Source organism: Schistocerca nitens, chromosome 11 (assembly GCF_023898315.1).
Source record: "Schistocerca nitens isolate TAMUIC-IGC-003100 chromosome 11, iqSchNite1.1, whole genome shotgun sequence".
NCBI classification, from domain to species: domain Eukaryota; kingdom Metazoa; phylum Arthropoda; class Insecta; order Orthoptera; family Acrididae; genus Schistocerca; species Schistocerca nitens.
The window spans coordinates 120,014,575-120,035,343 of record NC_064624.1 but is presented as its reverse complement, the minus strand read 5'-3'; the positions used below and the strand labels follow the sequence as shown (position 1 = coordinate 120,035,343).

The window sequence follows — 20,769 nt, the reverse complement described above, 5'->3', positions numbered from 1 at the left end:
ACTTGGTTCGTCTGTGCATGATGCAGACTCTTCTTACATGACGGTCTTCAGCACCGAAACTGACTGAAAACTACTGCTACTCTTCTTTTCTTCCTTCGTCTCTCGTCTTCGTCTCCGTCCCCGTCGTCTTCATCTGACTTCATCTGTCTGGCCCACTGCGTCTCGCGTATTTATTCACTTCAGTTTACTGGAGGTGAACGACTTCACGGTCATTGCCTCGTCTGTCACGTTGAAAAGCTTCTCGAAGAATCTTCTTAACGTCGGTCATTGGCTCTTGGAATGTAGGCGAGGGCCTTTGATCACACGTGACGGCTGAGAAACACGTGAGCCGGTCATTGCCTCTTCTGTCACGTTGAAAAGCTTCTCGAAGAATCTTCTTAACGTCGGTCATTGGCTCTTGGGATGTAGGCGAGGGCCTTTGCTCACATACGACAACTGAGAAACACGTGAGCCGGTCGGGCGATGCCCTGACGGCTGAATCGACAGCGCCCGCTTATGTGGAAGTTGCTGACTTCATGGTCATTGTGTCCTCTGTTCCGCCGTTCGGCCCGCTGTTTGCGAGTATGTAACTCTCTAAACTAAACCAAGTTTTTCATTTATATCCTAATTTCTAGTTCACTTTGATTTCACTAATTTATTTACTTAAGTAGCACTCAACAATATATATATATATATATATATATATATATATATATATATATATATATATATTAATCGTGGAGAGTATTTCACCGCAACGGTTTCTTTTAACTGTCGATTTTCTCGACAACGGCTGAGAAGTGCATCTTGGTGCTTTGCCACATTACACCTCTGGCCATGAGCTTTTATTATCCGCAGTATGAATCGAATCTGAATTTCACAATTGGCGGCGTCCCCTTGTAAGTAAAATACCTCAACATCGTTGGTAGGACATATCCTGCATTACCTAACCAGTGACCAGGAAGAGCCATCCTACCTGGGTACGCAGTATATCATACAGATACCTTTTCTAAATCATTTTGCAGTTGCTTGTGTTCTGCTGATGACGATAAATGACAGCATCATCGGCTAACAAACTTAGAGGGAAGCACAGATTGTCTTCTAAACCCTTTACATACATTAGGAAAAGCAGATGTTCTACAGACTTCCTTGGGGAGGACGGACCAGATATTCTGTTCCGTTTGATGGGTTTGCCTCCATTACCACAAACTGTCACCTAGCTGACAGAAATTACAAATCCGGTAGCACAATTAAGACGCAATTTGATTAGAAGCCTCTTATGAGGAGCATTGTGAAAAGCCTTCTGGAAATCTACACTACTGGCCACTAAAATTGCGACACCAAGAAGAAATGCAGATGATAAACGGGTATTCATTGGACAAATATATTATACTAGACCTGACATGTGATTACATTTTCACGCAATTTGGGTGCATAGATCCTGAGAAATCAGTACCCAGAACAACCACCTCTGGCCGTAATAACGGCCTCGATACGCCTGGGCATTGAGTCGAACAAAACTCGGATGGCGTGTACAGGTACAGCTGCCCATGCAGCTTCAACACGATACCACAGTTCATCAAGAGTAGTGACTGGCGTATTGTGCAGTTGCTCGGCCACCACTGACAAGACGTTTTCAATTGGTGAGAGATCTGACCAGGGCAGCTGTCGAACATTTTCTGAATCCAGAAAGGCCCGTACAGGACTTGCAACATGCAGTCGTGCATTATCCTGCTGAAATGTAGGGTTTCGCAGGGATCGAATGAAGGGTAGAGCCACGGGTCGTAACACATCTGAAATGTAGCGTCCACTGTTCAAAGTGCCGCCAATGCGAACAAGAGGTGACCGAGACATGTAACCGACGGCACCCCGTACCATCACGCTGGGTGATACGCCAGTATGGCGATGACGAATACACGCTCCCAGTGTTCGTTCACCGCGATGTCGCCAAACACGGATGCGACCATCGTGATGCTGTAAACAGAACCTGGATTCATACGAAAAAATGAGGTTTTGCCATTCGTGCACCCAGGTTCGTCGTCGACTAAACCATCGCAGGCGCTCCTGTCTGTGATGCAGCCTCAAGGGTAACCGCAGCCACGGTCTCCGATCTGATAGTTCGTGCTGCTCCAAACGTCGTCGAATTGTTCGTGCAGATGGTTGTTGTCTTGCAAACGTCCCCATCTGTCGACTCAGGGATCGAGACGTGGCTGCACGATCCGTTACAGCCATGTGGATAAGATGCCTGTCATCTCGACTGCTAGTGATACGAGGCCGTTGTGATCCAGCACGGAGTTCCGTATTACCGTCCCGAACCCACCGATTCCATATTCTGCTAATAGTCATCAGATCTCGACTAACGCGAGCAGCAATGTCGCGATACGATAAACCGTAATCGCGATGGGCCACAATCCGACCTTTATGAAAGTCGGAAACGTGATGGTACGCATTTCTCCTCCTTACACGAGGCATCGCAACAACGTTTCACCAGGCAACGCCGGTCAACTGCTGTTTGTGTATGAGAAATCGGTTGGAAACTTTCCTCATGTCAGCACGTTGTAGGTGTCGTCACTGGCGCCAGCCTTGTGTGAATGCTCTGAAAAGCTAATCATTTGCATATCGGAGCGTCTTCTTCCTGTCGGTTAAATCTCGCGTCTGTAGCACGTCATTTTCGTGATGTAGCAATTTTAATGGCCAGTAATGTAGAAATATGGAAACGATTTGACATCCCATTTCGATAGGACTCATTACTTCGTGCGGATAACGTGCTGGTTGTGTACTATAAAAAAAATGGTGTATTGGCTCTGAGCACTATGGGACTTAACTTCTGAGGTCATCCGTCCCCTAGAACTTAGAACTACTTAAACCTTACTATCCTAAGGACATCACACACATCCATGCCCGAGGCAGGATTCGAACCTGTGACCGTAGCGGTCGCGCGGTTCCAGGCTGTAGCGCCTAGAACCGCTCGGCCACTCCGGCCCGGCTGTGTACTATAAGAACTATACTTTCTGAATCCATGGTCACTGTGCGTCAACAGACTGTTTTCTGTTCCAGAATCCTATTGTAATTCGACGTCGGTGTTACGCGTGTATAATTCATCCGGCTACTCCTATTTCCTTTCTTGCGTATTTTGTGACCTGTGCATCTTTCCTGCCTTTAGGTACAGATCTTTCGTCGAGCTAGCGTTTGTGTATGATTGCCAAGTACTGAACTATTGTGACAGCATACTCTGAAAGAACCCAACTACACTCCTGGAAATGGAAAAAGGAACACATTGACACCGGTGTGTCAGACCCACCATACTTGCTCCGGACACTGCGAGAGGGCTGTACAAGCAATGTTCATACGCACGGCACAGCGGACACATCAGGAACCGCGGTGTTGGCCGTCGAATGGCGCTAGCTGCGCAGCATTTGTGCACCGCCGCCGTCAGTGTCAGCCAGTTTGCCGTGGCATACGGAGCTCCATCGCAGTCTTTAACACTGGTAGCATGCCGCGACAGCGTGGACGTGAACCGTATGTGCAGTTGACGAACTTTGAGCGAGGGCGTATAGTGGGCATGCGGGAGGCCGGGTGGACGTACCGCCGAATTGCTCAACACGTGGGGCGTGAGGTCTCCACAGTACATCGATGTTGTCGCCAGTGGTCGGCGGAAGGTGCACGTGCCCGTCGACCTGGGACCGGACCGCAGCGACGCACGGATGCACGCCAAGACCGTAGGATCCTACGCAGTGCCGTAGGGGACCGCACCGCCACTTCCCAGCAAATTAGGGACACTGTTGCTCCTGGGGTATCGGCGAGGACCATTCGCAACCGTCTCTGTGAAGCTGGGCTACGGTCCCGCACACCGTTAGGCCGTCTTCCGCTCACGCCCCAACATCGTGCAGCCCGCCTCCAGTGGTGTCGCGACAGGCGTGAATGGAGGGACGAATGGAGACGTGTCGTCTTCAGCGATGAGAGACGCTTCTGCCTAGGTGCCAATGATGGTCGTATGCGTGTTTGGCGCCGTGCAGGTGAGCGCCACAATCAGGGCTGCATACGACCGAGGCACACAGGGCCAACACCCGGCATCACGGTGTGGGGAGCGATCTCCTACACTGGCCGTACACCACTGGTGATCGTCGAGGGGACACTGAATAGTGCACGGTACATCCAAACCGTCATCGAACCCATCGTTCTACCATTCCTAGACCGGCAAGGGAACTTGCTGTTCCAACAGGACAATGCGCGTCCGTGTGTATCCCGTGCCACCCAACGTGCTCTAGAAGGTGTAAGTCAACTACCCTGGCCAGCAAGATCTCCGGATCTGTCCCCCATTGAGCATGTTTGGGACTGGATGAAGCGTCGTCTCACGCGGTCTCCACGTCCAGCACGAACGCCGGTCCAACTGAGGCGCCAGGTGGAAATGGCATGGCAAGCCGTTCCACAGGACTACATCCAGCATCTCTACGATCGTCTCCATGGGAGAATAGCAGCCTGCATTACTGCGAAAGGTGGATATACACTGTACTAGTGCCGACGTTGTGCATGCTCTGTTGCCTGTGTCTATGTGCCTGTGGTTCTGTCAGTGTGATCATGTGATGTATCTGACCCCAGGAATGTGTCAATAAAGTTTCCCCTTCCTGGGACAATGAATTCACGGTGTTCTTATTTCAATTTCCAGGAGTGTGTGTGTGCTATAGGTATAGTGATCGGACGAACCTAACACTGGTACAGGTTGCTATTGTAGACATCTTGCATATCGAGGAAATATACTTGTGAGTGCAAACCTGTTGTCCATCACCTGGGTGCCCATATCTGATTATATGGTATCTGTACAGATATCATTGGTGATCTCACAGCTGTAGAAGAATGAAATTACAATGAAATCTAGACCTTTAGCTGCTTACAGGCGTTCATAAATATCGACGGGGTTGAAAAATGTGTGCCCCGACCGAGACTCGAACCCGGGACCTCCTGCTTATACGGCAGACGCTCTAACCGCCTGAGCCACCGAGGACACAGAAGAGACTGCGACTGCAGGGACGTATCTCTGCAACACTCCACTTGAGACCCACACTTTCCAACTTCCTGTCCACACACTACATTTGCAGGTCGGGGCACACATTTTTCAACAGTCTCCATTGATATTTATCAATGCCTGTAAGCAGCTGAACGTCTAGATTCCATTATATTTTCATATCTGATTATAGTCTGCAGTAGTCGACTCATATTTTAAGCCAATCCTGTGATCTATGTACTTCGACTTCATCAAATAATCGGACAATTTCTTTTGCATGGTGAGTGGCCACAGATAAAAAGAAATTTATTACTAACCGCGTGTCACAAATTCCGAGTTTCCAATACACGTCATAAGGTTCGGGAGGAAATGGCCAGTGCTACCAACTCACTGAAAAGAACTTTGTCTTATAAGGTGTGTATTTTCAGATTTCGCAACTACGTGAAGGAGGTCGTCTGGGCAACCTTAGATGTCGACGAAGACTGCTGAAAGAGAAACGGGTTGAGAAGAGAAGCCCAGGTAAAAAGAAGTGCAGAGAGAAGTGGGAAGCGAAGACGAAGAGGAAAGGCGTCTGCAATTTTTCGACAGAAATCACTATTCAAAATTGTTATGGCCAGTAACCAGTTACGTCCACTGACACAAGTTGAAATACAAAACACCCAAGAAATGACGGCGTGGTGTTTGCTTTGAAATTACATATTCTGAAATACTTATACATATACTATCCACTCTTAGTAAGTATCAACATCCTAAGTGCATTTCATTAGCTGAACATTTTGGCACTGAATGAATCCGTAAGATGAGTTTAGTAGGTCAGCTAGACAAGTGCAACTGCGTCTAGACGATAATATCCTTTGTTGTATCTACGAAGATGAATAAACACCAGGAAGCTAAAAAGTAAGTGAACAATTTCAAAAATATATAAACCAACGTAGCAAGTTTCGAAGATATCACGCGAAAATTGTGAATTAATTCAAACAGCTGATCATGTGAGATTCCAGATTGAAAGGGGGACAAGTTATTGGGTTTAGAATATAGAAGATCTCTAAGGTCATCAAACATTCAACATCATAACTATCATTTAAATCTCCTGTTGCTAAATACATTAGGGATTCACTACTAAAAAACTGGATCTATGGATAGCAAATTTTCAGTCATTGGGAAAAACTGCTTTATGTTAAATGAAGATGCAATGCTATAATACATTTGCAGCAGTTGAAAACTGGATTTCAGTCGTGTACATACCATGAGAATATTATGCTAGTAAAAAACTTCATATAGAATTCATGTGAAGCAAGAAATCAGATGTATAATTCTTATTAAATCAGTCTTGTGTATTTTGAAGACGAAATGGAGTAATTTCAACATCTGGATGTGATACCGGTTTGCATCAAGAGGATATAAAATAACTCTTTGGAAAAAGTACTTGAAATCCACCTCATACTCGAGTGAATCAAAGGTTACTTGAAGAACTTCGTGGCATACATTCAAAATGAACTAGTGTGAATGAAGATAGGTTGTGTAGCTGTATATATTAAGCCAGTAATATCGGCAAAAATCAACAAAATCCATTGATGCACCTGGGGCATTTTCATACTTCAAAGATGGACCTGCACAGTATTTAAAATAGTGCTATAGATGGAGTTTTGAGTGAACAAGTGAAGTTCCTGAAAGCTGCCTCAATAGCTGGTAACAGGAGAATAATTTCTGGTAGGAAGCTTTTGCCACGAGAAAGTTGGGTGCAATATGACCAAGGAGAAGCGATGGTGGCGCCGCTCCGTGCCCTGGTGGGCGCGCCAGCGAACCCCCACCTACCAGTCACGTGACGGCGACGGCAGCGCCACGACGGACAGCGCCAGAGTTGCGGATGGCGCCTCCAGCGCCCCTAGCGGCGGAGCATCTCCACCACCAGGAAGCGTAGCCAGCTTCGGGTCCGGCTCTGGCAGTAGGAGAAGCACGTCGACCAGCCCAGCGAGGGACGAAATGGGCCAGATGCCCAACATAAACTTCTCCTTCTTCGGCAACAGCAAGGAAGACCTTGACAGGGATAGCCAGATATCTCCGGGAGATCCTCAGGCGACTATGACGACATTCCGGACGTCGGTCAGCCTGGAACTGGGACAGACTGTTCCACTGGGGGACGACCCATCAGAGAAAAAATTCCCAGAGTATGCGAAGGTAGTAAAGAATTCCAAAAACGGCACCAGTCTGGTGGAGCCGCCGCGACTGAGGAGCAAAACGATGCCGAGCTCTGTAGACTTCTGTAGGGACAACCAGCGGTACTCCAACTGCTTTCCTGGGTACGAGGAAATCGGCTCCTTGAGGCAGGTGTCGAGAGTCACCGACGCCGAGTGCTCACGTCCGGGGTCCTCTATGAGCAGCCGGACAGTCCCAGAAGTTTCCCAAAGTGTGTCCTCTGGAGCTGCATTTAGCCACCTGTCGGCATCTCTCGAGGGTAGAAAGGCGAGCTCGCGATATTTCAACTGTGAGAACGTTGCTGCTTCCGGAGACAGAGGTTACGATAATGACGACGGACCTGATTACGAAGAGTTGAAGGTGTCACCGGTTTTCCAACAAACTCGGCAAGAAGCGACCGACGGGGCGCACTACGAGAGACTGGTACTCGCCGACGGACCTGAACCGAACACCGATCGAACGGCAGAGGCACGGCCCGAGCCACCAGAAGTACCTCGACGTGTTCCGAATGCAATAGAAGTCCGCACTGGAGAGAAACGTACATTGGCGAATGCTGCTGACAAAGTTAATGGTCTTTCCCAATGGACACTCCGGTATGGTACCAGCGTGCTGCAGAAGTTGAGGAGGCCAGGAAAGGCTGCAGGCAAGATAGCAGTGCCTGATGATACCACCTCTAATGGGGCCGAAACTTCAAATGGTGGTGGTGAACAACCAGCTGGTGAGGATCAGCCTTCTCTGTACGAGATACCGCAGAGTCACAGAAAGGTGGTTATAATGCAGACGAGTCTGGCGCCAGTCACAGACCCCAGTGGCAGCTCAAGTAATACACGAGAGTGTGGTGATGATAAATTGCCTTGCAGCAATCAGGAGAGGGCTCATCTATATGGTAATGCAGACAATGCTGCGAACTATTCTAAGGAAGTTGGAGATGGAGGTACAAAAGTGGGTAGAAGTGGTCTACTGCAGAGTGACACAGGGCAAAACTCGGGAAGGTACACCAATATAACTGAAGAGTTCATGGCTGGTGTGAGGTCACTAAAGGGAGATAAGTCTGAGGGCTGCTCCGATGGAGTAGAGAAGGGGAAGAGTGAGGTGCTTGGAGGGACTGATGTGGGGAAGTGTGGTCAGAGGAATGTGGTTCAGGAAGAGAGGGGAGCAACTGTTGGATCACAGAAATTGGTGAAAGTCTGTAGGAGTGAGGGGGAGGTTGTGGAAGATAGTGGGATAAGTGTAAAACAGGCTGAGCCGCAGTGTGTGGTAGTGAAGGTGGTGACGATGGCAGGAAAGAGAGTGGCAGACGGCGATGTGGATCAGAAAGAGGCGAAGTGTGCTGGGGAGGATCTAGCAGAATCGAAATTGGACGAGTTAGGTACGGGAATCGCCGGCGCGGTTCGGAAAGAGCCGAAGTCGGCTGGGGAGTTCCCGAAAGAGCCGAGAGCGAGTGAGGTAGGTCCGAAGATGGCCGACGCCGATCGGGAAGAGCCGAAGTTGGCCGGGAAAAGCCAGACAGAGCCGGAACTGGTCGAAACGAGTCCGAAAATGACCGAAGACGGGCGGGATGACACGAAAGCTGTCGACGGTTCCCAGAAAGGCCGAGAGAAGTTCGGAACCGAGCGGAAGTTGGCGGATACTGACGGGGAGTCGACGAAAGCGGTCTTTTCGAGTCGCGAAGGTTCTGCGGAGACGGAAGGCGACACGGAGGCGTACAAGTCGACGTCCCGCAGCCCCGACGGCGCCTGCTGGGAGGACAGCGGCGACTACGAAAGCCTGACGGTGACGTCGACCGGCGACTACGAAGACCTCGAGTACTGCGAGTTCCGGCTGGGAGTCCGGGCCGGAGGCGGCGCCGGGGGCGGCGTCGCGGGCGGCCGCGTCCGGCGCACGCTGCGGGCGGCGGCGCGCTGGTGGCGCTGCGAGCGGGGGCGGCTGGCGGCGGCGGTGGAGCGCCAGGCGGCGGCGCAGGCCGTGGGCGTGGCTGGGGGCGGCGCGGAGGCGGCGGCCGAGCTGGTGCGCCGCCGCCGCAGGGCCCGCATCCAGCAGGGACACGGCCGCCCCCACTGCCACGCCGCCCCCGGGCCGCACTGCTGCGTGCCGGAGGTGAGCCGCGCTGCCTGCCAGTCAATTCAGGAAGTCCCACTCGTTTAATGTTGGCCAGAGGACTCAAAAGAGATGGGCCCACCACCCCACACCAACAGTTCTACTGTCACCTCCGTCAACATGTTAGTTGTCTCAATAATTCATAAACAGTCTTAATCGCATTTATTATTATTATTATTATTATTATTATTATTACTATTATACCGCCAACCGGTTTGAACCCAACGTAGGGGTCATCTTCTGGGCGTTTACACTGTGAAATTATACAGGGTGTTACAAAAAGGTACGGCCAAACTTTCAGGAAACATTCCTCACACACAAACAAAGAAAATATGTTATATGGACATGTGTCCGGAAACTTTCCATGTTAGAGCTCATTTTATTACTTCTCTTCAAATCACATTAATCATGGAATGGAAACACACAGCAACAGAACGTACCAGCGTGACTTCAAACACTTTGTTACGGGAAATATTCAAAATGTCCTCCGTTAACGAGGATACGTGCATCCACCCTCCGTCGCATGGAATCCCTGATGAGCTGATGCAGCCCTGGAGAATGGCGTATTGTATCACAGCCGTCCACAATACGAGCACAAAGAGTCTCTTCATTTGGTACCGGGGCTGCGTAGACAAGAGCTTTCAAATGCCCCCATAAATGAAAGTCAAGAGGGTTGAGGTCAGGAGAGCGTGGAGGCCACGGAATTGATCCGCCTCTACCAATCCGTCGGTCACCGAATCTGTTGTTGAGAAGCGTACGAACACTTCGACTGAAATGTGCAGGAGCTCCATCGTGCACGAACCACATGTTGTGTCGTACTTGTAAAGGCACATGTTCTAGCAGCACACGTAGAGTATCCCGTATGAAATCGTGATAATGTGCTCCATTGAGCGTAGGTGGAAGAACGTGGGGCCCAATCGAGACATCACCAACAATGCCTGCCCAAACGTTCACAGAAAATCTGTGTTGATGACGTGATTACACGATTGCGTGCGGATTCTCGTCAGCCCACACATGTTGATTGTGAAAATTTACAATTTGATCACGTCGGAATGAAGCCTCATCCGTAAAGAGAACATTTGTACTGAAATGAGGATTGACACATTGTCGGATGAACCATTCGCAGAAGTCTACCCGTGGAGGCCAATCAGCTGCTGATAGTGCCTGCACACGCTGTACACGGTACGGAAACAACTGGTTCTCCCGTAGCACTCTCCATTCAGTGACGTGGTCAACGTTACCTTGTACAGCAGCAACTTCTCTGCCGCTTACATTAGGGTTATCGTCAACTGCACGAAGAATTGCCTCGTCCATTGCAGGTGCCCTCGTCGTTCTAGGTCTTCTCCAGTCGCGAGTCATAGGCTGGAATGTTCCCTGCTCCCTAAGACGCCGACCAATTGCTTCGAACGCCTTCCTGTCGGGACACCTTCGTTCTGGAAATCTGTCTCGATACAAACGTACCGCGCCACGGCTATTGCCCCGTGCTAATCCGTACATCAAATGGGCATCTGCCAACTCCGCATTTGTAAACATTGCACTGACTGCAAAACCACGTTGGTGATGAACACTAACCTGTTGATGCTACGTACTGATGTGCTCGGTGCTAGTACTGTAGAGCAATGAGTCGCACGTCAACACAAGCACCGAAGTCAACATTACCTTCCTTCAATTGCGCCAAGTGGCGGTGAATCGAGGAAGTACAGTACACACTGACGAAACTAAAATGAGCTCTAACATGGAAATTAAGCGTTTCCGGACACATGTCCACATAACATCTTTTCTTTCTTTGTGTGTGAGGAATGTTTCCTGAATGTTTGGCCGTACCTTTTTGTAACACCCTGTAGATATTCGTCAGAAAGACTCCGTTATACAGCAGCTAAAATTACGTAAATTTGAAATATGTTACCCACTGGTCGACTGCTGGTGGTGTCACTCCTGTCTACATAACGGCAGGAAACTATGCGGGACTCACCCTTCGTATGGGCTTAAATAGCGTGCTGGGGTCACGTGAGTAGACGGCAACACCCCCAGCGACCTTTAATACAGTTTATTATATGTAATTACTACTCACCTTGGTTTAACATAAATTTAAGTGACAGTAAATAACAGAAAACGGAACCATTCTAGAGAGCTGGAAATTTTTATACGTAATAAACAGAATCCGGCAGCGATGCTGAATGAACAAATAGAGAGTCACGATAAAAAATTTTTCGAGCTATTCGAAAATATTATTTGTAGACAATGATGCTACTTTTTCTTTTATTATTGTAATACTTTAATTCCTTTAATGAGTGCTACAAACGTGTCGTAAACTTTTATCCTATCTTTAGATTTTTTAGGTTATTCTTGATTGTTGATATTTGCATAACCTGAAATAAGTGACAACTTGTCTCTGGATGAAGAGCCATGACATACCGCTACCATGGCAACGGACGCCGTGGCCGGGGCAGAGATAACACCATACGAACACACCAGCTGCTACCATGACGACGGCGTCCTCGCTACACAGACTAGAGGGCGCCTGATACACGCTTTGTAATGCATGGCAACGGCTTCCTCACCACAAGGAGTAGAGGGCTCTGTAGTCCTGCCACATTAGCCGTTTTAGTAAACTGACTCAAATGTTTTCTACCTAAATGTACGAATAGATATATTGTAATACAAGAGGACACCAGTTGTTGTGTGTCCCAGATTGTTTTACTTCATATTATGGCACATAAAGTAATATACACTCCTGGAAATTGAAATAAGAACACCGTGAATTCATTGTCCCAGGAAGGGGAAACTTTATTGACACATTCCTGGGGTCAGATACATCACATGATCACACTGACAGAACCACAGGCACATAGACACAGGCAACAGAGCATGCACAATGTCGGCACTAGTACAGTGTATATCCACCTTTCGCAGCAATGCAGGCTGCTATTCTCCCATGGAGACGATCGTAGAGATGCTGGATGTAGTCCTGTGGAACGGCTTGCCATGCCATTTCCACCTGGCGCCTCAGTTGGACCAGCGTTCGTGCTGGACGTGCAGACCGCGTGAGACGACGCTTCATCCAGTCCCAAACATGCTCAATGGGGGACAGATCCGGAGATCTTGCTGGCCAGGGTAGTTGACTTACACCTTATAGAGCACGTTGGGTGGCACGGGATACATGCGGACATGCATTGTCCTGTTGGAACAGCAAGTTCCCTTGCCGGTCTAGGAATGGTAGAACGATGGGTTCGATGACGGTTTGGATGTACCGTGCACTATTCAGTGTCCCCTCGACGATCACCAGTGGTGTACGGCCAGTGTAGGAGATCGCTCCCCACACCGTGATGCCGGGTGTTGGCCCTGTGTGCCTCGGTCGTATGCAGTCCTGATTGTGGCGCTCACCTGCACGGCGCCAAACACGCATACGACCATCATTGGCACCGAGGCAGAAGCGACTCTCATCGCTGAAGACGACACGTCTCCATTCGTCCCTCCATTCACGCCTGTCGCGACGCCACTGGAGGCGGGCTGCACGATGTTGGGGCGTGAGCGGAAGACGGCCTAACGGTGTGCGGGACCGTAGCCCAGCTTCACGGAGAAGGTTGCGAATGGTCCTCGCCGATACCCCAGGAGCAACAGTGTCCCTAATTTGCTGGGAAGTGGCGGTGCGGTCCCCTACGGCACTGCGTAGGATCCTACGGTCTTGGCGTGCATCCGTGCGTCGCTGCGGTCCGGTCCCAGGTCGACGGGCACGTGCACCTTCCGCCGACCACTGGCGACAACATCGATGTACTGTGGAGACCTCACGCCCCACGTGTTGAGCAATTCGGCGGTACGTCCACCCGGCCTCCCGCATGCCCACTATACGCCCTCGCTCAAAGTCCGTCAACTGCACATACGGTTCACGTCCACGCTGTCGCGACATGCTACCAGTGTTAAAGACTGCGATGGAGCTCCGTATGCCACGGCAAACTGGCTGACACTGACGGCGGCGGTGCACAAATGCTGCGCAGCTAGCGCCATTCGACGGCCAATACCGCGGTTCCTGGTGTGTCCGCTGTGCCGTGCATGTGATCATTGCTTGTACAGCCCTCTCGCAGTGTCCGGAGCAAGTATGGTGGGTCTGACACACCGGTGTCAATGTGTTCTTTTTTCCATTTCCAGGAGTGTACTTTTACGAATTTTACGAGTTGGCTACGGAACACTTGTTATTATTTTATAATTAACACTAGAATTGGTGATTTCCCTAAATCGTTTCATGCAAATGCCGGGATGGTTCCTTTGAAAGGGCACGGCCGATTTCCTTCCCAATCCTTCCCTAACCCGAGCTTGCGCTCCAATGACCTCGTTGTCGACGGGACGTTAAACACTAACCACCACCACCACTAGAATTGTAACTCTTTTTAAATGAAATGGTTCCATTTTCTGTTACTTGCTGTCACTTAGATTTATGTTAAACCAAGGTGAGTAGTAATTACACATAATAAACTGTGTTAAATGCGGCTGATCGCCGCTGGGGCTGTTTCAGTCTATTCACGTGACCCCAGCACGCTATTTAAGTCCATACGAAGGGTGAGTCCCGCATAGTTTCCTGCCGTTATGTAGACAGGAGTGACACCACCAGCAGTCTACCAGTGGGGAACATATTTTAAATTTACGAAATTTTAACTGTTGTATAACGGAGTCTTTCTGACGGATATCTGTAATTTCACAGTGTAAACGTCCAGAAGATGACCCCTACGTCGGGTTGAAACCGGTTGGCGGTATAATAATAATAATAAATGCGATTAAGACTGTTTTTGGATAATTGATTAATCATACTAATCGCTGCTTCGTCTCCACAACCATGTTGTCCAAAAATTTATGTAAGTTATCTAATAGGTGGATCACAGAATGCTGGGCTGTGATGTTGTCCGTGCGTCTGGGTAAGGCTACGCATTAACACGGTCCATCAGGTGATAGATAGTGGACGAAACGCGAGTGAGGGTAGCGATTTGAAGAGCAGAGGGAAAAAAGTTCCGAGGCTCGTGCCGCGGGAAAAAAAACCCTGCGACAGTGGGATGGGTAGTAAGAAAAAATGGTTCAAATGGCTCTGAGCACTATGGGACTCAACTGCTGTGGTCATAAGTCCCCTAGAACTTAGAACTACTTAAACCTAACTAACCTAAGGACATCACACACATCCATGCCCGAGGCAGGATTCGAACCTGCGACCGTAGTGGTCGTGCGGTTCCAGACTGTAGCGCCTTTAACCGCTCGGCCACTCCGGCCGGCGGGTAGTAAGAGCAGTAGTGGCTTAGTAGCTGCGATGGTTCGTGCAAGGTTGGATTTGTTAGTATGAGTATCATGCATCATTACCGTGGCAGGCGATGGCGATGTATCGGAGTTTCCTGCATTTCTGGGATCAACGGAAGCGTCCGATTCCACCCGTCTGCTTTGACCCACGACATAACGGTGTTGTGGTGTGTGATGTCATTACGACGCGGAGTTTATGTGTTGGTTGTGTTTGTAGATGTCGTCTTGTTGTGCGTTTTGTGTATTGAATATGTTTTAATTTACATAGAAGTGTTTGGCTTTTGAATTTTTGAGGCGTTGTGGTTTTGGTTTTGTTTTTCGTAGTTGTAGGTGGTGGTTTTTCCGTATCAATAGTTATGGTTGACCTATATAGGTCAAGGAAAATCACCGATTCCAATTTTCGTAGTTTTTCTGTTGGTGTTTCGGAAACGTGAGCTGCAGTTGATCAATATAGGTCAAGGGAAGTGTCTGATTCCTGTAGATTTTGTAATTATTTTTTTTTGTTCGTCATTTTCGTGTTTTGGGATCTTGGTGTGTCTTGTTTTTACTGTTATATTTAGCTTTTCTCCTCCCTAAAACCCACAATTTCCCACGGCTGCCCGGTTTGTTTGATTGTATTTTTGGAGGGAGATGTTATTGTCTTACTTATACGTATTTTCGTGTTTGTTGCCGTGTGTATGTAGTGACATCTTAAGTGCCATATTGGAGACGCTTAGAACAGCCATTTCCGCCATATTGATTACGTCATGGGCCAAAGCAGACGGGTGGAATCGGACACTTCGGTAACAGGTTCGTTGTATATTAGTGGGAGATCGGTCATACATCATCTCACTGTGTAGGGGGTGTGTGGAGCTCGTCTGCATGCAGTGTACGGTACGGCTTCCCTGCGTGGTGCCAGGTATTCGGCAAGGGTGTTCCAACAGATAAACCAGAGTATTCGGTACCACACATCGGCTTTGACCAATGACATCATACAGTGTGACAATTATTGAACTACGTGAAATGAAATCGTCATAACTTCGGAACTCTTTGCGTTAGGACGTTCAAGCTGCGTCGGCGGGGGGGGGGGGGGGGGGGGGGGTGGCATGATGGGAATTCTACGGTTTGGTTTAGCGGCGAAGCCCATTTTCATATGGATGGGTTCGTCAACAGGCAAAATTGGCTCTGAGACCTTAATTGCGCTGCCTGCGTTTCCGGACAGATGTCCACATAACATCTTTTCTTTATTTGTGTGTGAGGAATGTTTCCTGAAAGTTTGGCCGTACCTTTTTGTAACACCCTGTATATACAGCGTGAGTCACCTAACGTTAGCCGGCCGCTGGTGGCCGAGCGGTTCTGGCGCTACAGTCTGGAACCGCGCGACCGCTACGGTCGCAGGTTCGAATCCTGCCTCGGGCATGGATGTTTGTGTTGTCCTTAGGTTAGTTAGGTTTAAGTAGTTCTAAGTTCTAGGGGACTTATGACCTCAGCAGTTGAGTCCCATAGTGGAGGAGGAGGAGATTAGTGTTTAACGTCCCGTCGACAACGAGGTCATTAGAGACGGAGCGCATGCTCGGGTGAGGGAAGGATTGGGAAGGAAATCGGCCGTGCCCTTTCAAAGGAACCATCCCGGCATTTGCCTGAAACGATTTAGGGAAATCACGGAAAACCTAAATCAGGATGGCTGGAGACGGGATTGAACCGTCGTCCTGCCGAATGCGAGTCGAGTGTGCTAACCACTGCTAAGACAGCAAGTGTTTCGCGCAGTTGTCAGATCGGTTACTGCTGCTAAACTGGCAGGTTATCAAGATTTAAATGAGTTTGAATGTGGTGTTATTGTCGACGCACGAGCGATGGGACACAGCACCTCATAGGTAGCGAACAAGTAGGTTTTTTTTCCGTACGACCATTTCACGAATGTACCGTGAATATCTGGAATATCTTAAAATGTAAAATCTTCGACATCGCTGCGGCCGGAAAAAGATCCTGCAAGAAAGAGACGAACGACGACTGAAAAGAATAGTTGAACATCACAGAACTGCAACCCTTCCGCAAATTGTTGCAGATTTCAATGCTGGGCAATCAGCCAGTGTCAGCGCGCGAAGTGTTCAACGAAACATCATCGGTATGGGCTTTCCGAGCCGAAGACCCAGAGCTTTAGGCCTCGCCTGAGTCCCACGACATTGGACTATTGATGACTGGAAACATGTTGCCTGATCGGACGAGTATCGTTTCAAATTGTATCGAGCGGATGGACGTGTAGGTGTATGAAGACATCATGAATCGGTGTACCCTGCATGTCAGCAGGGGACTGTTCAAACTGGTGGAAGTTCTGTAATGGTGTGGGACGTGTGCAGTTGGAGTGATGTGGGACCCCTGACACGTCTAGACACGACTCTGACAGGTGACACGTACGTAAGCATCCTGTCTGATCACCTGCATCAGTTCGTGTCCACTGTGCGTTCCGACGGACTTGGCCAATTCCAGCAGAACAATGCGACAACCGCACGTCCGGAATTGCTACAGAACAGGAACACTGTTCTGAGTTTAAACACTTCCGCTGGCCACCAAGCTCTCCAGACATGTGCATTATTGAGCATATCTGGGATGCCTTGCTACGTGCTGTTCCTAAGAGATCTCCACCCCCTCATACTCTCACGGATTTATGGACAGTCCTGCAGAATTCACGGTGTCAGTTCCCTCCAGCACTACTTCAGACAATAGTCGAGTCCACGTCACGTCGTGTTGCGGCACTTCTGCCTGTTCGCCGTGGCCCTACACGATATTAAGCAGGTGTAGCAGCTGTTCAGTGTATTTGCTCCTTACAGGTAAAGAGAGAGATTGGAGGTGTCGAAAGCTCAAAAAGTGGTAAGGCTCCTTGACGCAGTGAATGTAAAATTATGCTCTACTAGATCTTCAAAAGTACAACTTCAAATACACTCCTGGAAATGGAAAAAAGAACACATTGACACCGGTGTGTCAGACCCACCATACTTGCTCCGGACACTGCGAGAGGGCTGTACAAGCAATGATCACACGCACGGCACAGCGGACACACCAGGAACCGCGGTGTTGGCCGTCGAATGGCGCTAGCTGCGCAGCATTTGTGCACCGCCGCCGTCAGTGTCAGCCAGTTTGCCGTGGCATACGGAGCTCCATCGCAGTCTTTAACACTGGTAGCATGCCGCGACAGCGTGGACGTGAACCGTATGTGCAGTTGACGGACTTTGAGCGAGGGCGTATAGTGGGCATGCGGGAGGCCGGGTGGACGTACCGCCGAATTGCTCAACACGTGGGGCGTGAGGTCTCCACAGTACATCGATGTTGTCGCCAGTGGTCGGCGGAAGGTGCACGTGCCCGTCGACCTGGGACCGGACCGCAGCGACGCACGGATGCACGCCAAGACCGTAGGATACTACGCAGTGCCGTAGGGGACCGCACCGCCACTTCCCAGCAAATTAGGGACACTGTTGCTTCTGGGGTATCGGCGAGGACCATTCGCAACCGTCTCCATGAAGCTGGGCTACGGTCCTGCACACCGTTAGGCCGTCTTCCGCTCACGCCCCAACATCGTGCAGCCCGCCTCCAGTGGTGTCGCGACAGGCGTGAATGGAGGGACGAATGGAGACGTGTCGTCTTCAGCGATGAGAGTCGCTTCTGCCTCGGTGCCAATGATGGTCGTATGCGTGTTTGGCGCCGTGCAGGTGAGCGCCACAATCAGGACTGCATACGACCGAGGCACACAGGGCCAACACCCGGCATCACGGGAGCGATCTCCTACACTGGCCGTACACCACTGGTGATCGTCGAGGGGACACTGAATAGTGCACGGTGCATCCAAACCGTCATCGAACCCATCGTTCTACCATTCCTAGACCGGCAAGGGAACTTGCTGTTCCAACAGGACAATGCACGTCCGCATGTATCCCGTGCCACCCAACGTTAGAAGGTGTAAGTCAACTACCCTGGCCAGCAAGATCTCCGGATCTGTTCCCCATTGAGCATGTTTGGGACTGGATGAAGCGTCGTCTCACGCGGTCTGCACGTCCGGCACGAACGCTGGTCCAACTGAGGCGCCAGGTGGAAATGGCATGGCAAGCCGTTCCACAGGACTACATCCAGCATCTCTACGATCGTCTCCATGGGAGAATAGCAGCCTGCATTGCTGCGAAAGGTGGATATACACTGTACTAGTGCCGACATTGTGCATGCTCTGTTGCCTGTGTCTATGTGCCTGTGGTTCTGTCAGTGTGATCATGTGATGTATCTGACCCCAGGAATGTGTCAATAAAGTTTCCCCTTCCTGGGACAATGAATTCACGGTGTTCTTATTTCAATTTCCAGGAGTGTATGTTCCGAAATTTGTGAAAATAATATAAAATAAAAATATCGGAGCCGACATCGCCTTTATGATATCGATATGTGGTGAGAAGTCGCTTTATATCGATATTTGGTGGGTGCGGCCTGATATCGATATTTTATCTACAGCCCTAGTGGCGGCAGTGAGACTCGTTTCCCGAGTTAGGCGCGCCCACGTGTTTACCGGCCCCACGGCGGCTGTCGCCGGATACGCTGCGTCCCGTTTATCGCTGCCTCGTTGCTTCCCACCTAGTTCCATCGGTTTGCTTCCCTTTTTCTTATTTGTATTTCACATCGCTGCAGCCTGCGTTGGTAGTCTGGTCGGTTCTCAGAATAGCACGGGATGCCCTGAACCTTCGCTGCCGCCCCTTGTGTGTGTGTGTGTGTGTGTGTGTGTGTGTGTGTGTGTGTGTGCTCGCACGTGTTCAGGAGGGAAGCCAGGAGAAGACGTGCCCCATTAGACCGGGCCGTCGCCCTACCGCTGCCTTTCTGTGGTTTGTCAACGTCGACACTTCTCACTCCACCGTCTGCGCCTTACGACTCGGTCACAAATTCACGCCCTCAGGGGAATTTGTGGGGTGTGCGTGGATATATACGTATGTGTGCCGCGGATAGCTTAGGTTTTCTCAGTTCTGAGAAATGAAGGATTTTGCCTTTCGTTTGGTGTAAATTCATGCTTTACAATAATTCGTACGCGTCAGGTTAGCCGAGAGCGGTAATGCGCTGCTTCCTGGACTCGGGTAGGGGCCCCAGATCACATAAGAAGCAGTTTGCCCAATCGCTTGGTCTAGCAGGCAACCCTTGTCAGGGAACAGCCACCAGGCGGCAACAGCGTCACACCCTTACTTGTGGCACCAACCACTAGATGGCACTCCGTTCTGTGAAATATGTGGCAACATCGTCCGAACGCGTGCAGCTTTGGCCGGTATTACACTATCATATTTCTTTGTCCAATATCTTTGTCCAACATCTTTGTCGAAGATATTTGATAGTGTAATAGGGACTTTGTCAAATGTCGTCCAATATTTGATCAAATCTAGGACCTCGCTGTATATTTGATCAAAGAAACCGCTTGTCTTCTGTTCACTGCAGTGTGACATGTTACCACATGGAGCGCTAGCATCGCTGCAGCGTTCTGTCGTCTGTAGTGTTTTTATAAACATTGCCGGTAAATACAATTGGTGTGTGCCGACAACTACAAAATTAATAGAGATGTCTGAAGCTGATGAGGCGCTTTACAACGTGAGGCACCCTGAATACAAAATAGATTAAGAAGATTGGAGACCTGACCTGACCTAACCTAACGTAACATAACCCTCTCCTATAGCAAGGAATCGTTGTGTTAAAGTAAGCCTGTCTTCTGAAGATGTAGCAGTTCTTAAGTGAATATTGTGCTTTGTGATATGAGGATACACTTCACTGAGCACATACAGAAATGTATGCTCATCCATTCTTAAGTAATTGATGTACGACTTGGCGTCTTCCACTGTAAGCTCACGTAACAAGTTTTGTTGAATGCTTTTATCGTGTCGTCGTAAAACCCACGGCTTCACCCAGATTAGATTAGTTTTTCGTTCCATAGATCCGTGCTGAGGAGATCCTCGTGGATGTGGAACATGTCGATTTTTTTAAAGCTGAAATAACAATACTAATAGTATGAATAAATACAATACATCATTTGTTTCTATTAAAAATTTCGCCAATGGAGTAGAAGGAGTTGGCCAGTAGTAAGTCTTTCAGGCTCCTTTTAAACTGATATTTATTTCTAACTAAATTTTTTATGTTTGCTGGCAAATTATTGAAGATGAGTGTTCCTGAGTAGTGGACCCCTTTTTGAACTAAAGTAAGTGCTTTTAAGCCCTTGTGCAGATCATTTTTGT

General features: G+C 49.3%; 1 protein-coding gene and 1 non-coding gene across 3 annotated transcripts in view; one reads left to right on the top strand and one right to left on the bottom strand.

The window, feature by feature from the left end:
* LOC126213229 (nostrin) overlaps positions 1-20,769 on the top strand; it is an 817,565-nt gene that overhangs the window by 451,969 nt on the left and 344,827 nt on the right. The gene's annotated exons all lie outside the window — the stretch shown is intronic.
* On the bottom strand, positions 4,908-4,981 carry Trnai-uau (transfer RNA isoleucine (anticodon UAU)). The gene has a single exon. It is a non-coding gene; the product is annotated as a tRNA-Ile (tRNA).